Source organism: Taudactylus pleione, unplaced genomic scaffold (genome assembly GCF_031769625.1).
Source record: "Taudactylus pleione unplaced genomic scaffold, aTauple2 ptg000259l, whole genome shotgun sequence".
Classification (NCBI taxonomy): domain Eukaryota; kingdom Metazoa; phylum Chordata; class Amphibia; order Anura; family Myobatrachidae; genus Taudactylus; species Taudactylus pleione.
Genome location: NW_028284661.1, coordinates 6,949,634 through 6,968,031, shown reverse-complemented (window position 1 = coordinate 6,968,031; position 18,398 = coordinate 6,949,634).

The following is an 18,398-nucleotide window of genomic DNA, read 5'->3' as shown; positions in this document are numbered from 1 at the left end:
CTTAGGCAAGGAAAATAGATCTGTTCATAAGTCAACATAGGGTCTCACACAATAATAACACCATTGTTTATACAGTATATATTAGCACTCTCAAGTTGATGAAAATATGAGGTCATAATAATGGTACACATGACACTGCACCTGGTTTGGTATATATCAGAGGGTAACACAAATCTGTGATATAGCTGCTGAAGGAAGATCTGTGGTGCTATAAAAGCAGAACCACTTCTACTTTCCCCTGTCCAATTCTGACAGGGGATGAGAGAGTGAGGCAGTGTGACACACAGAGGAAACAACAGATAAACACTTCTGCTGTTTGAGGAGAAGCTGCGTCTCTCCTCTGTTACCTGATAGGCATTGCAGGGGGAGTTGCATTCATGGAACTCAAATGAGAGAGTGCAAAGAAAGGATAGTGAAAAGTACCTTGCCAGAGGAGTCAAAGGACCAGAGCTGCATGCAATGTGTGCGGGAACCCATGTGCTAGTGCAACGTTCAGTACACGTGTTTCGCTGGAATGGCTTGGTCACCTGAACATCAGGTTGAATTCTTGCTTCCTGGTTGTTAAAGGGCGTGTGCCCAATCAGCGAACTGGGTTGGAAATTGACTCTTACTACAGCCAATCATGGTATAATGGGTTTAAGCCTATCAACATCGTTAAGGAGGTCTATGGGTGTGATGAGTATATGAATTAGCATTGGTAAACAAAGCGGGGATGGAGAGGCAGTGATTGAAAAGCAAAGTATGAGAAATAATGACAGTGTAAACAAATGTGAGAATGATGTGACTAATGATGTGGGAGAGAAAGAATAGAAAGAAGTGTATGATATACACGAAAGAGGAAGTGATGGTTCTCGAAGGAAAGATGGTGAAACAAAAAGGGAGAGTTATAAATGGATAAGGAGGTCTTTGGGTGCAGCGAGTGTATGAATCGGCATAGGTAAATAAAGCGGGGACGGAAAAGCAGTGATTAAGAAACAAGGTCTAGGAGATAATGACAGTGTAAGGAAACTAATGAGGTGAGAGAGAAGGGGAGAGGATACAAAGAGTGATATTGTATAAAAATGGGGATATGATGGTATCTTAAAGAAGAAGGAAAGATGGTGAAAACAAAAAAAGGAGGGAGTGAAGAATGGATAATGAAGTGAGGAACTAAATTATCAGTGAATGATGGTGGTGAAATTGTGATGATTGCTGAAACATATGGAAGATCTGAAAGAAAAGGGGGGGAAGGGAAGGAAAAGGGGGGGTAAGTGAAAAAATTGAAAAGGGGAGGAAAAGGGGGGATAAATGAAAAAGGTGAAAAAGAAGGGGGGGATGAGAATGGATCCGTGGAATAAAAGATGAAATGAAAGCAAAAAGGTTAGTGAATAGCGATATGAAAGAGAGAGAAAGGAGGGAATGGATGACTAGGAACAAGAATTCAGCCTGACGATCAGGTGACCAAGCCATTCCGGCCAAACGCGCATACTGAATGGTGCACTAGCACATTGGTTCCCGCACACATTGCATGCAGCTCTGGTCCTTTGACTCCTCTGGCAAGGTACTTTTCACTATCCTTTCTTTGCACTTTCTCATTTGAGTTCCCTGCATGCGACTCCCCCTGGAATGCCTATCAGGTAACAGAGGAGAGACGCAGCTTCTCCTCAAACAACAGAAGTGCTTATCTGTTGTTTCCTCTGTGTGTCACGCTGCCTCACTCTCTCATCCCCTGTCAGAATTGGACAGGGGAAAGTAGAAGTAGTTCTGCGTTTATAGTACCACAGATCTTACTTCCTTCAGCAGCTATTTCACAGATTTGTGTCATCCTCTGATATATACCTTAAATGTACAATTTTCATGTGATTTCAGATTTTCATCAATTGGTATTATCTTGAATCTGTTATATGTTGTGTTAACAACAGTTTTATTGACTATACACAACACCATTGTGACACTGTATTTGAATTTAATTTAGTGTGATCATTGTTTCTACTATATGCTATATGAACAATGGCTTCACTGATGTTTGAGACCCTGTGTCAATTCATGAATTGATTAAATTCTTCCTGCCTAAGCACTAATTATCATATAATCAGGTGTGCTTGATTGTATATACTGACTAATTATTGAGACTTTCATCTAATTTGATTATTTCATGATATACTGCAGAAACAAACCAGGTTCAGTGTCATGTGTACCATTAATATGACCTCATATTTTCATCAACTTGAGAGTGCTTATATATACTGTATAAACAATGGTGTTATTATTGTGTGAGACCCTATGTTGACTTATGAACAGATCAATTTTCCTTGCCTAAGTAGTAATTACTCTATCTGGCCAGAATAAATCAGATGTGCCTGTATATGTTTATTAATTATTTGAATTTACTAATCTGACAATATCAGGAAATGCTGCATGAATAACAGTTTTACTGTTATATTAATAAATAAATGTGACCTCATATTTTTCTCTAATTTGATATTACTATAATACTAATTTATATTGTATAAACATTGGTCTCATTACTGTCTTTGTGTGGTTTTTCTTCTTACCCCACGGGGAATTTATTCAGTGGGTAGCAGAAAAAGGACCCTTTACATCTTCATATGTTCGCCTACTTTTTCCTTTATAATTAGATATATCTTCAATTTATCTCTAACCTAATTTAGTAGATAAATTATATTGATGTATGCATTTAAATTTTGTGTAACAAGGTAAATTAATCCTATGTGCATACTACCAATGGTAATGCGATCCTGATACCATATTTCTCTTGTGTGTATTTGTGTGTCACTTCATTTGTTTTACATGTTTGCCCTAAATCCCCCTCCTTTCATTTTTGTAAATAGAAGCCTATTTTAGCAAAGGTATTTAATAAAATTCTAGTTTTAATCTTACTCATGTTACTTCTACTATATCGTCTATATTTGTTTCAAGAGTGCCCCAAAAAAGACTTATTTGTCTTCTCTCTAGTTTTTGCCCCTTTGCAAATTCTGCCCTTTTTTCACATTCAAAATTAAGCCAGGTGTAAGAATTATGTTGTATTTATCTATTAGCCTTGAACCCACTATAGCCACCATGCTGAACTGGCTTATTTTGGATCACTTTTATGTATTATTATTATTATTATTATTATTATTATTATTATTATTATTATTTAGGGTTCTGCAGCATCTCACAAAGTACATAAACAAATGAGCAAACACAAAAACAGTGACTAAATGACTAGATAACTAAATAAATTGACAAATAAAATCAATAGTCAGTTAATTGATCTAATGGTAACAAGAAATGCCTAAGTATGCATTGATAACTGATCTGTATAATGAGTATATGTTCTTTACTTTAAGAACTTCTTACATTTTCTGGCACATCTCTGAATGGATGCAAATGCAAGAAATTAAATCTTATTAATGACTTTTGTGGTTCATGTAAACAAAGTTTTAAGTTAAAATTGTAACGAACCAGGAGTCCTGTAAATGCTTGCTACATGTGAATATGAATATAGTAACAGACATTCACATGGATTAATTTTTTAGAATAATGTGTTATCTAATTACATTCATTGGTGCATATTTGTTTGTTCTTATTTGATTACATTACTTATCATGGCCCTTTAAGTTTGTCTCCACCAGGAAAAAAAACTAGATTTTGGAAATAAAATTGTTACTGAAAATGCAGTGATAGTTATGAAGCATTAATATTTCAATTAGTTTCTCTCATTCAGCCCTTTCATCAGTTTTTTTAAATCACCTTCATATTAAGTACTTAAATATAGTAACCATGGAAATATAAATGTGGCTGTTACATTACAGGAATTGGGATATGGAATTAGGATATGAGATATTCTATAAATTATAGTCATATATTTTCTTTTTTTTTTAATAAATCTGTTACATTATTTTGAATAAGATATACTATTATTATTATAAAATCATCATGGTATCTTACTAATATTAGCATCAACCACTATATGAGACTGCAAAGAATTGGCCACAGACAGAGGGGAAATTTGCTATTCTGTCTACCAGCAGCTACTTGAAGTCATTGGTATTCAATATAATATGCAGCTGTCTGTCACTGTGCAGTAATCACTGTTAGTTTTACTTTTAAGTTCCATGTCATCCATAAAACATTTGCTAACTGTCTGCTTGCACCCACTCAAACAAAAACCAGTAGAATAGTGATTGGTGCTGCTGGCCAACTGCTTAATTATAACATGATTCCCACCATTACTTGCTGGAATGGCCTAATTTGTGGTCCTTTCATTTGCATTATTTACAGTACACCATCCCTTCCTTGTTAATGTGAATGGGATTTGTTTGGACTGGGCCAACTGAGGCTAGAGTTAAAAAACATTTGTGGCAAGAGGGTATAGGGCTTTGGTCAGATTTAATGGAGCACTTCTCCACAGGATGCCTGCTGCCAAATGAGAACTTGGGAGAGATCCAGTAGCTGTCATATTTTAAGATAATATCCAATCCAGAGGAGAAGTATTATCAATGTTCAACCAACACCACTGAAGTCATAACATAATAAGAACTGCATTGGTCTTTAAAGAGAGACCCCAACCACAAGATTTCAATTCTACTTTCACTTTAAATAGGTTGACTACTGTAGGGGTCCTTATTCTTCCTGCACTGGTCCAGGTATGTGTGTGTGTGGATACCAAAATAGACCTTGCTTTCTTTGTGGATCAGTTAAGCTATGATACCAATATTAGTACAGTAACTGTGAATAATAAATCTCAGTACCTGCTTTTTCATTTTTCCTTTTTGTCCCCCTCCTTTTACTATCTAAGAGTTACAGGCAGATCATATAGTAGTAAAATGGGCAGACTACCTTACAGTAGATTGAAAAGGCAGATACTGTATACTGTAGCAATAGCAGTACCCAGATTAAACAGGTTTGATATTCCATGAAAGGCCCATGAAATAGATGTGCTCAAAATTCAGAAGCAGTTTGTAGCATTACTAAATATCAAAGCTTAAGATCAGTAATAGCACCAATATATTGCAGTGATGTGGAGATCAAGCCACTGTTTGGCACACTGTAATGGAGGCAAACCTCAATAGCAGTGGTCAGAGTCAAGCCAGGGTCTTGTAAACAATAATGTAGATAGAGCTGAATGGTATTGCTCAAAGCCAGTGCTTGGTACATAGATAATTAATTAATGTAGTAGCAGCAGGGTTAAACCTGATGCCACTTAACAGAGGATGCGACAATAAGCATGGTCAAAGAAAAACTAAAGCCTGTAACAAGAACAGGCAAAAACATAAGATATACACACTGGTTTGTGAACTCAACATTATTGTCAGGGTACTAGGTGTTTGTTGATTAATGTCAGGCAAGCTGTATAGGCTTAAGTGAGTGATCAAAAATACACTGGAACTTGATGACAGAAGCACAATTGAAGCACACTGCAGGACACACTGGAACTGAGTACTGGGGGCTGTTATGATTCTCACACAAATATGAGATTGCAGGACTGCTGACCAAGGACTAGACAGGGTAATGATGTGGCAGTCCTTCCATTATGGGGACTAGCTGGAGTGATGATGCAGAAAGATGGCACAACCATAGATATTACACTGTGCACTAATATAGACAGGTCACTATGGTCTAAGGAATGTCTTCGGACTATAATGCAGCTGGGTCACCAGACAAGTAGAGGCTGGACAGTGACTATAGCTGCAGGGCAGGAGTAACCAGGACTGTGGAATGCAGAATTTCAGACAAGACAGACAAGACTAGATAATAGACAAGACAGGACTTGCAAGAACAAGAAAGGCAAGACACTGACAAGGACAAGATGGGCAAGACAAAATACACACAGGACTGGACAGACTGGATACTGATAAGGACTAGACAGGATGCACAATATGTGCAGCAGGAATACAGGCTGAGGGAGCAGACAAAACTGGACTAGCAAGAACAAGAATGGCAAGACACTGATAAGGACAAGACAGGCAAAACAAGATACACACAGGACTGGACAGACTGGATACTGATAAGGACTAGACAGGATGCACAATATGTGCAGCAGGAATACAGGCTGAGGGAGCAGACAAAGTACAAGATAACTAGGCAATGTTACTTTGAGGGTCACTTTGAGACAAGAACCAGAAGGTGAAGCCTTGAGGGCCGAGATATGACTAAGAACAAGGCGATGTGGCCTTGAGTGCCATATTGAGACAGAAACTAGATGGTTCAGCCTGGAAGGCAGAGGAGCGACTTGGAACAAGATGATGCAGTCTTGAGTGCTGTGGTGAGACTAGAACTAGGTGATGCAGCCTTGAGGCCCGATGTGCAACTGGAACAGAATGATGCAGCCTTGAAGGCTGTGATGTGACTGGAACTAGGTGATGTGGCCTTGAGGGCCTATGTGCGACTGGAACAGTAGGGCATGGCCTTGGGGGCTATGGCATGACTGGAACTAGGTGATGCAGCCTTGAGGGCCGATGTGCAACTTGAACAGGATGGTGTGACCTTAAGGGCCATGGCATGACTGGAACTAGGTGATGTGGCCTTGAGGGCCGATGTGTGGCTGGAACAAGATGGTGCAGCTTTGAGGGCCATGGCATGACTGAAATTGGGTGATGCAGCCTTGTGGTTGAGATGCATCTGAAACAATATGGCAAACAGGTGAACTTAGATATGGCAGGAACACTGCAAACTTGAATCTGGTGGACACAAACTGACATGGCTTGACAGGATTGAGGTATGAAGCTGCCACAGGCAGTGACAAGGTAAGATACACAGGGGCCTTCTGAACAAACAGGTACTAGACACTGGGGGAAGATTCCATAACAGGAACTGTGGAACAAGGTATGACCAGCTAAGACTCAGACCTCTGGGCACAGACACACATTCTCTCTGGATGTCAGACAGTATAATTAGCATGGAGTGGAGCACTGGCTGTAACTTGAAAGAATGCAGGGTCCAATCAGAGCAAACCCTGCAAAGTCTCCCTAATGACAGGTTAGTATGCAGCTGATATCTGCCCACAGCCCTAATGATTAGCTAGTGTGCAGATGAGGTCTGCACACAGACAGACAGACAAACAGGAATGCAGCTTGAGCTGCACACAGACAAGACAGGATTCCAGCTGCCTGTAACAGCTGGAACATGGAACAAGACATTATGCAGTGTCCCAGTCGCAACTACAACTGAGACCTGCTACCAAGATGATCCACTACCAAGGATCCTAACAGGGGCATGATTGAAGCAGGCTGCAAAAATACACAGTATCTGGGTGCCAATATCACAAAAGAAACAGACTGGAGGAAACACTGCAACTGAGTGAGGGAGCACTAATGGAGCAGACTTAAGTGATATATGCTGTAATGCAGTACTGGAGCAGGTTTGCTGGATTATACTGTAGTGGAATGCTCAAGCAGGTGCATGGAGCATACTGAGGCAGAATGCTGTGAAGCAAATACTGCAGCAGGTTTGCTTGTATACAATAAGACAGAGCTGATAATCTTCCCACCCTCCCACATCACCTCACTTCCCACTATTTCTTTATCAATTGATGGAATAACTATCTCATCTAATCACAAGGTGCGCTGTCTTGGAGTTATCCTGGACTCATCCCTCTCCTTCAAACTACATATCCAGAACCTTTCACAGTCCTGTCATTTCCATCTCAAAAATATTTCTTAGATCAGACCCTATCTCACCCAGGATGCTACTAAAACCCTCATACACTCACTGGTCATCTCCAGATTGGACTACTGTAACCTCCTCCTATCTGGCCTCCCCAAATCCCATCTCTCTCCTCTCCAGTCTATCCTTAATGCTGCTGCATGGCTTATCTTCCTCTCCAAGTGCTCTACATCTGCCTCCCCTCTCCTACAAGCTCTCCACTGGCTCCCCTTCCCTTTTAGAACCCAATTTAAGGTTCTCACGCTTGCTCACAAAGCCCTCACCCAATCTTCTCCCATATACATCTCTGATCTCATCTCCCTTCACGCTCCTCTCCGCCCTCTTCACTCAACTAATGCACGCCACCTTTCATGCCAGCTGATTACTTCCTCCCACTCCCGCCTCCAAGATTTTGCCCGCACTGCTCCCCACCTCTGGAACTCTCTCCCACTCCGCATCAGACTCTCCACCTGTTTGCAATCCTTCAAACGGGCTCTCAAGACCCACTACTTCATCAAAGCCTTCCAGCTATCATTCTAACTCCTTGCTACATGCTCCTTCGTCCCCATCTGTGTCAACCCAGTTTGTCTTCCCCCACCTTTTTAGAATGTAAGCTCTCACGAGCAGGGCCATCTACCCTCTTGTGCTTCTCCTTACTATAGTGTCATTTACTTCTTACTCACCACTAGGGCACCTAACACTTGGTTGCTTATGCTCTGTTGCTTATCTGGGTGATATGGTCGCTAATGTAGCAATATATATTATCCATGTTCTGTATTGTATTGTTCTGTAAGTCACTTGTATACAATTTGTTTTTGTACTTTGTAAGGCGCTGTGGAACACTTGTTGCGCCATATAAATAAATGATAATAATAATAATAATACTGTTGTAAAGCAAATACTATAGCAGGTTGCTGAAACACACTGAAGCAGAATACTGAGAAGCAAATAATGAAGCAGGTTTGCTGGAACACACTGAAGCAGAAAGTTTTGATGCAACACTGAAGCAGGCACTGAACCAGGAGCCAGTTTACTGATCATCTGAGAGATATGTTGTCCTGGCAATGTGCTGTCTGCAGTTCCAGGTTTAAATAGGGTATGGGTGAAACATGTGACTGAAGTTGCTGGGAGATGGCAGGCAGAGTGAGTCATGTAATCCAGTCCAAGTTTGCTGTGCATATGGGCCCTCATTCAGAGCCGTACGCTCTGAGCAGAGCGCACGCTCTGAATGAGGGCCGGGCTCCATTTTCATGGAGCGTCCTCCTGGACGCTCGTATAGCTGTGGGTCACCACCCACAGGCTATACGAGCGTGCTTTTTGATGGCCGCGATGGTCGAGACCATCGCGACCATCGAAATTGCGAGCCGGAGCCTGCGGTTGAGGTTTTCAACCGCAAGCTCCGGAGTGATTTTGGCTCTATCAGAGCCAAAGTCACTCCCACTGACATCACTAGTGATGTCAGTGGGCCGGCTTCTGACGGGAGGCGTTCCCGTGGGAACGCCCCCATCAGGGAGGCACGCCCCCGGCACGCCCACCAAAGGGGGCGTGCTGTCAATCAACATTGACAGCACGCCCCCTTTGATCGGACACAACGAGCGAAGGACTTTCCTTCACTCGTCGCGTCTGGCGCATGCGCACGACGGAGCTCCCTCCGTTGTGCGCATGCTCAGTGCATAACATCGACCCACTTGCGAGCGGACAGCCGCTCGCGAGTGGGTCTGAATCAGGCCCATGGTTCAAAACAACAGAAACTGCTGGAAGAAGAATGACAGCCACAATAACAGGTAAGTGCCTAAACACTTTGGGGGTTCTGCAGATGACCTGCATGGATATGGAGGGCCACAAAATGGTGGTGACATGGTGGCCTGAAAAGTGACAGCTCCGGCCCTGGTAATGAGGTCCAGTACTCTGGCATGTGACAGCTCAACCACTCTTAAAAGCGGCCAACTGATACTTAGCTTGTGGCTTTGAAGGGAATCAAAGATGGAACTAGTGGATAAATCATGGTGAATTCACATTGGAGGCATTGACCCAAGCTCTCTCCTCAAGATCATATCCTTTCTAGTTGATGAGGTAATGCAGATGTCCATGCTGGATTCTGGAAAAAGTATGTTTTTACCCTGATTTTCTTTTCCATGCTGGTATGAATTTTAGGAGAACCCTGACTGGGTGAGTAGAAATGGTTGAGAACTATAGGTTTCAGAATGGAAATATGGAAGGAATTGTGAATCTGAAGATACAGTAGGGAAGTACTGTAACTGAAGCTTGTAGGAGACAGGGTTAATGCCCCCAAAAAATACTGAAATGCCTGATGGGGCAAACTTCATTGATGGTGCTCAGATGTGAATATAACCAGACTTTATCTCCAGGTTGCAAACTTTCAGTATATCTGAGTCTACTAGTGCTCATTATGAATTGCTTCATTCAAAATACACTATGAAGGCAGTTATAAAGCACAACACAAACTGTGCAGCCCACATTCCTTTTGAACACTGAAATTAGAGTGCACACATTTAGGTGAGTTCTGATGGACATTTCCACTCTGCAAAATTACTTGAATTTTGTTCCCACTCTGTAATGTTTTGTTGTGTCTCTTCTATTGTTTGGCAACCTTTGAGCTATGTTATAAAAAATAATGCACACATAAATGGAAAAAGTAAAAAAGAAATTTCTGTTGTCAATTCTATCTCTCATATCTTACTTAAATGTGGCGAAATAATATGTGGTACCAAACTGGTAGGAGGTCGGGCTTTCAGGAGATACTATATGAGACTTTTGTACAGAGCTTCTCTGGATATTCTTCCAGCTACAGTAAGTGCATTTCTGGTTTATAGATGGTTCTCCCAAGGGCAGAAAATTGGCTTGGTTGTGGTGCATTACATAATTTGTTATATTGGAGCAAAACCACGGCATGTTGAAGATGGCATGAGGTGCAAATAATAAAAAATAAATTTGTACTGGCTCAGTTACATTCATAGCATTATATTAACAAGATAAAATTGATAATGAAAGCCTTGGACAGTTTCTCTATGCTTGTGTGCCTAAATTTAGAATTATTCACTTACAGTATGTGAGATGCCAAGCTAAGCATTCTGAGGAGCATACATGTTAAACATTATAATACAGAATGGTTAATTATACTAAAAATGATTATGTAGTTTAAAAATATTTTTGTTCTTTTCTGTGATAAATGCTGTACTATAAAACACTTGTATAGGGGACACACTTGCTAATATATTTGGGCCAACTAAGTGGTTGTCTTAATAGTGCTATGTATTCACAAGTAATCTTAATGTATAGTACTTTATATGATGTTGTGATGTTTATCAAAGTCATGTGTGTGTTTAATCACATGATAAGATAAATTATGTTGATTGGTCAGTTCCTAGTTAAAAGCAAGGAGTTGTTCTTCACCTCACTACTTCTTGTTGAAAAAAATACGGAACTGTACTTTGAATCAAAATGCTTAAAACAACCCACAGAACTGAGAGGTTTTCCAGCAAGAACTGGTGGACCACCCAGGACCTAAGGAAGTGAGGCAAAGCTGAGATCTATTGGAACATTTTTTGTGACTTGCTGTATGCCTCATTTCATCCAAGTGTGGTATGAGTTCCATTAGGAAATATGAGTGTTAGCACTTTGGTAGATGCTGTTTAGAATGTGAGTCGATTATTATTATTATTATTATTATTATTATTATTATTATTATTATTATTATTATTATTATCCTTTATTTATATGGCGCCACAAAGGATACGCAGCGCCTTACACAGTACATAGATGTGTACACAAGTAAAAACAGTAATAGTAGTACAAAACAATGCAGGACAAGGACATGGTTTATAAACATTGTTGCATAGCACAAGCAGCAGGGCATTAGCAACCAAGTGTTAGGTGCCAATTGGGGAGTTAGGAGTACATGATATAAGTAGGGGAGTCAAAGCACATGAGGGATGAGGGCCCTGCTTGTGAGAGCTTACATTCTAAAGGGGAGGGGCAGACAGACGGGGTGAGACAGATGGATTAATAGTGAGGTAGGAGCATGGAGCAGTTGGTTAGGATATAAGACGCAGAATGTGTACGTTATAAGATGACATTGTGTTATGTCAAAATTAAGTCCTTCATTCATCTATCTCTATGACAAAAATAGATTTTATTTATTTGTTATTTGCATGAGAAATTGTCAAAATGAAGTAGTTGCCCTAATTTTTGTCTGATACATCTTAGCATCTGAATACATGCAGCTAAAAATGTGGCTATATGGGACTGCCCCACCATCCTGATAGTGAGTACTATAGTCCCGGCTGCTGGATGCTATGCCATGCTCCTGTTAGTGGGTGCTTCATATTGATTAATTTTTGCACTAGATATTCTTGTATACTCCTTTGTTACAGGCTATGAGTAAAGATTACTAACTGATGGAGAATAAAATAGTGGATTGGAAATCGGCTCTCTCTTTATCTTTGACAAGAAAACTACAACACTTCTTTCATTCTGAATTTTTTACACTGGAGGGTGGACTTAATCTTATTACACTATGTTTTTATTTTTTGTTAATGCATGCACATATTGTACAAAATTTTATGAGAATCCGGTGAAGACACAACTTACAGTGCAGAGAGAAATTTATTCTCAGATTTTAAACACAAAGTTGTATGTGTTGTGTGTAGAGCAACCTAGGACAATGATAAGTACAGTATAATGTGATTCAATAGCTCCTGTTTTTTCACATTTGAATAATCTTTATCACTTTCATTATACCAGTAATTTTGTCCTGGGATTTTGACTATGACTAAATTATTGGGTTGGGTCATAAACCCAGCACTGATGATTCTGGCAGCAAAATCTCAATGGTGGAATTGATGAATGCAAGTTAGTATTCTACCCCTACCACTAACCCTACCCCTAAACCACCCCTCCCATAGCCTAACCCTAACTGCCCCCCCACAACCTAACCCTAACCCTCCCCTCCAGCACCCTTACCCTAAACCTAACCCTCCCCTAGTGCCTAACCCTAGTCCTCTTCCTAACCATAAACCTAACCCAATCCTCCTCCTAACCCCAGTACTCACTATTAGGATCACAGCCGTACGGATTCTGGAGCAGGCTTTCTGACACCTATTGGGATTCTGGCATTGACCACAGGCATTGTGCATGGCAGGTTGCCAACTACATTCTCAATTATGCTATATATAACAAATACAGAGCTGTCCTCATACACCAAGCATCTATATGCCATGTGGGATGAAATTCCGATGTGACTAAGATGCTCTGAGAGGAGCAGCGTACCATATTTTTCTTAAAATTTTGCATCTTAATCTCATCACAGATGCATTGACACACCACTTGCAATGTACTAGAGATAACTGATTGTGACTATAACCACACATGAATTTGTTTTAAACACATACAAAGTGGCAGATGAAGTACAATGGAACTTGACATGAGAAAAAGCAGCGACCGCTGCATTGTAGCACTTCAAATAGAGATTCCGATGCAGTTGCACCCAGATTTACAAATTTTGTTCATTAAATTGATCGGTGCAAGCTAGCAATCTAGTTTTTTCGCTCCCAGTTGTTTTATTTATGTGAAGAAGACAAACATTTTTTTGTGAAATATGTTAATGCATACTGGTATTATCTACTTATCACTTCTCTATATTGATTTTATTTTTTAGATTATTTCATATTATTTTATATTTTTGTTTTGTATGTATATAATTGTTTAATTGTATATATTATTTTATTACAATAAATGGACCATTTCTTTTATAACATATAACCTTTTGGTGTTTGATTATTAGATATTCATCGATCCAAATTATATATTTGGATCACTCTGAAAACTGACAGACATTGATTTAATTAATGAATGTCTAAGGTGCATGTACATCTGATTGAGGGTGAGCACATTATACTATATGTCATCTGTAAAGTATAATATATTGATTACAAATTGATCTGCACCATGGTAGCACCACATTGTGTCTCCAACTATATAATTTTGGAGTTACAGGAGTGCAGAGAGAGCATTGTTGCCTGAGCAACCACTGTAGGACATCGGTATGATTTCTGTTTACTATCTATCAAGGGTGAGTTTATAGATTAACATTTACAGGTTATCCAAATATTATTCCAGTACACACTATTGTCACAACTTTTTTGCACACATATTCCAGAATAACTATTTAGAGAAATACTTAATCATTTAGAGGAAAGAGAAAGAGCCGGAACAACCCCCCTCTACTTCAACAACTGTCCACACATCCTTTTTCTTACTTAGATTTCATTCTCATGTAATAGAAGGAACTCACCAGTTAGCAACATATTTCTTTTGTCAATACAAACATGATGAATATATCTATCTATCTATCTATCTATCTATCTATCTATCTATCTATCTATCTATCTATCATCAATTTATTTTAATATATATATATCTGAGGTGGCATTAGACAGACCTCTACTGCCAGATTACTGCCAATTTTTATTGTTACATGTGTATTTGGGATGTTTCATTAAATGTATATTTATTTGTGACTAAGAAAATATTTTAGGAGACTGATGTAGCCTTAACTTACTATAGAGAAGTATACAGTACATTGCGCTTAGGATTTAGTGCTGATTCCTTTTCTTTTTGTACATAAATAACCACCAATACAACAAAGCTGTTAGACTTTATTTATCAGAAAAGATTGTATGCATTAGTAAACCATAAAAGTGTTACACATGTGAATGATTTCTTGGCATACATACATTAATAATGTAATTTCTAAGCATCAACCTTGGTCTATTTATATTGTTTCAGTTAAGTTACGCTTTACACAACAAAAGATATTAGTCATGAATTAAAAAAGACACTGATTAACTGGGCTTGTTTAAGGGATGTCGTGGTGGCCTTGGCCAGCTTTTTAGGTGGACAAGTACATCCTTTTGCAGTGTGATGTATAGTAGGATTTTTGTTAGGGTATGGCCATACTCATCCATATTTGGTCACAATCCTTCATTATTATCATGGCCCACCATATGTCATCCCTAGTTACAGTTTCTATCATACTGCATATCTCTACTGAGTTTTGATGAAGGTGGGATAAATATTGCTCACAATTTAATCTCTGAATGTATTACTGTAGCAAGTTAACCAAAATGTTAATTTGCTCTTAGCCACTCTATTGAGGAGAAACTCACATTGTCTCTACAAATTGGCCTTAAGAGACAGCCTAGCATGACCAAAATGAAAGAGGAAGGGGAATTTTCACTTTATGCAAGATGTAATCATTGATGCAGTATATAAAACTGATTTATTGATTATATACATGCTTACTTAGAGGAGGTGGGGTTTCAGATCATGACTATTCTCTTAAATTTGTTACTATGACCAGTTTGTTATATACTAATGCTGCCCATACACGAGACCAACTTTTATCCAACCATCCAAATTGTCTCTCCAACTTTTTTTTTAGCAGATCAGCCAACTTCTCCCCAGCTGAAAGATTATGTTATGTCACATGGGGCAGACATTTGTTGCCTACCTTTGCTTGTTTAAAATAGACCCCCCTCAGCTATATTAAAGGATAATACAGTGAATAGTGATAAAATATAAGCCATTGTATTTCCAAAAATATATTACAATTATTACACTATATATATATATATATATATATATATATATATATATATATAATTGTGCAATGTAGCTCTAAAATAATAAATAACACAGGACAAATAAGCGGATATACTATAAAAAATGTAATTAATAAAAATAGCAGACAATGATTTAGCATAAACTGTTATCCTCAACTCAATGCAACATAAAATGCATAAACATTAACAACATTAATAATTTGCATAACTCTTAATAGAAACACTTATTTACACTCACATCTATAAGAGGACACTGGGGTTGATTCAGCATTGCACGCCTGATTGACAGACAAAGGCATTTAAGCAGTGGAGCAGGGAGGGGGTCAGCTGGTGTTCCTTTAAATGGGGGTGAGTCCACACCATTTTCTGGGAGTGGCAAGGCCAGGGACTGCGTTGATGGATGCAGGTTCCTGGCCTCTCAAGCCAGCCAGCCTGAGTAAGCTGAAGCATAATCAGCTGGCCTGCGGTCAAGCAATGTCCACCATCGCAATCAATGGTCGCGATGGTGATCCCAGCCTGTGACCTCAGTTGTAGTGCTAGGATTACAAATGCAGCAGGGTGTGTCATACAACCTCCTGCTGCATTGCATATTATCAAGGATGGAATTGCAATACTGCCTGCATGCAGCTTTGTAATTCCATTCGTAGGTGAATCACCACAACTCTATAGATATAAGTGAATCAGGACAATCTTTTGTAAATTGTTAAAATTATATTAAATATTGATGTTAGGTATTAAAAAAGGCAAAAAACTAAACTTATCCCAAACAACACATTATTGCTTCCCAACTCCATGGCTGGTAAAGCTTCACCCCGCTCATCAGAGATCTGACATAGTGTCTGCTGTGATCCTTTTCTGGATGGACTGCTAAACACCTGCTTTGTATTATCATCAGATTATCCCTTTGGTGTTTGTTGGCTGAATAACAGCTCATCTCTCAGCTTGTTTCTATCATCTGTCAGCACATGGTATACCATTTGGATCATTTCTCTGGTGAGGCATCAAGGGCTCCTCTATTGTAGTTCTTTCTGGTTTGGGTGAGCACTGCTGCTGTTGCCCTCCACTGCTCTGGGACCCCACATTAGGGGTTACCATTGATGTTAGAAACCGTTGATGTTTTGATGGCCATGGCGAGTATTTTCACCTTCAATGGAAGATCCCAGATGATGAATGCTGACGCTGATTTTCGAATATGCAGGCACCATCTGAACATACTGTAGCTAAACCATCAATGGCAGTTTCTTACTGATGGTGATAAACCATACACAATTGATGGTCATCACTAACCCACACACTTATTTAAATTAATATTTTTATTTTATTTTTTTACATGTAGAAGTGAGCGGACAGTTTCTGCCTACTTCTGACATTATGAACATTCAGTTGGGGGAAAGTTTTTTAACTTTACCCCTACACTAGACCAATTATTGTTCAGCTAGTTAGTAAAAGTGAAATATGTTTGATTTTGCCAAAAAGTTGGAATGACCATTTTTTTGCAATTTTTTGCCATGTGGGAGCAAATGAACAATTATGATTTGCTACCACACATCAGCAGATTTTTGTTCCAATTTGTTGGCTTGTTGGAATGATATGCCTACAGTATAATAATATATTTATCTCAAAATCGAGCACTTTCAAACTACATCACTTGCCTTATATCACTGTTGCAGTAGTTAGCTTGCTTGCAATTTATCCTTGTACAGAGTTTAGCACATACAGCAATTCAAATTCCTTTCAATACAATTCTTTAACCTATTGAACCTGTATAACATGTGTGCTATCATGAAACACAAGACAAACAAATATATGTCAATTAATAATTTATAGCATATGTAACAGTATGTTATTAGACTTAAAAGTTAAAACAGTGATGCTTTATAGATCAGGAAAAAAGATATGTATGAGTATTTTTCAGACATCATTTCTGCATATTTATTTCTCAAGTAGTTCAACCTTTTTTTAATGGAGCATTTCAAAATGTGTCTTCACCCTTTGCAAATGCATTTACTCAAGGCTAAATTCTTCATGCTGTCTCTAAAATGTTAACTTGTTATACTGGTCATGCAAAGTGAATCGCATAATGATTCCCTGCAGCTGGACTTGGCAGTCTAATTTTATAAATCTTACTATATAAAATGGCATTGAATAAATAATACTAGCAATAATAAAGGACATTGAGCACCTGAAAAAAAGCCACAAAATATATAGTTGAAATGAATGGCACTGTATGCATTTCAAACCCATTGGCAACTTAAAAGTTTTACAAAAATAATTTTATATTAAATTCTCATTGTAGTGCTTAATCTGTTATTCATGAATGACATTTGCAAATGATTATGTTTTTTAACTCAAAGGTTGCAACAGTAATGTGGCTAGTGCAGTTTGAGTAAAATATTCATGAATAATGTTGTCATTACTATACTGTAGTTCAATAATATCACAAAAGAGTCAACAGACACTTGCAATAATGTTTCACTGCCCTAGTATTGGCCAATATCTATATATAAAGTACACAACCCAGTGCCTCTGTTCTATGATGTGCTGTGCTATTTAGTGCTGTATATGGAAATTAAACTAGCCAATTGGATACATTTAATGAGTGATAATCAGAAAGAACCCAACCCTACTCATGTAACTTATACTATTGATACAATCAATTGATAGTCATGATTAAGGCAAGAGATAATAGAAGACTATCTGAAACCAACAACATTCAATGTAAACATCCAAAAATGTATCAGAAGGCAAGGGAGAACAAGTACAATCATAAATGTTTTGGATCATTAAGAGAAGATGAATCCATAGAATATGTTGAGCCCTTTTATATCCATACATGCTTCCAACTAATGCCATTATTTGTCAGAACCATCTCATTCAGTTGCCACAATCATTATACTCACCACAACTATTTTGTAGTCTCAACCATCTAACTCAATTGCTATGACTATGGCATATATTTGCAAATCTTACTACCCTTATCCAACCTCAGTCCACACATCTCAGTCAATACACACATTTTGGTTTTGTAAATACATACTCATTTCCTATGTCTTATGCACTCTACTTCTGCCACTCATCCCTATACTTTTCACCGAATCCCACATCCATTATGCATATTTTGCTATC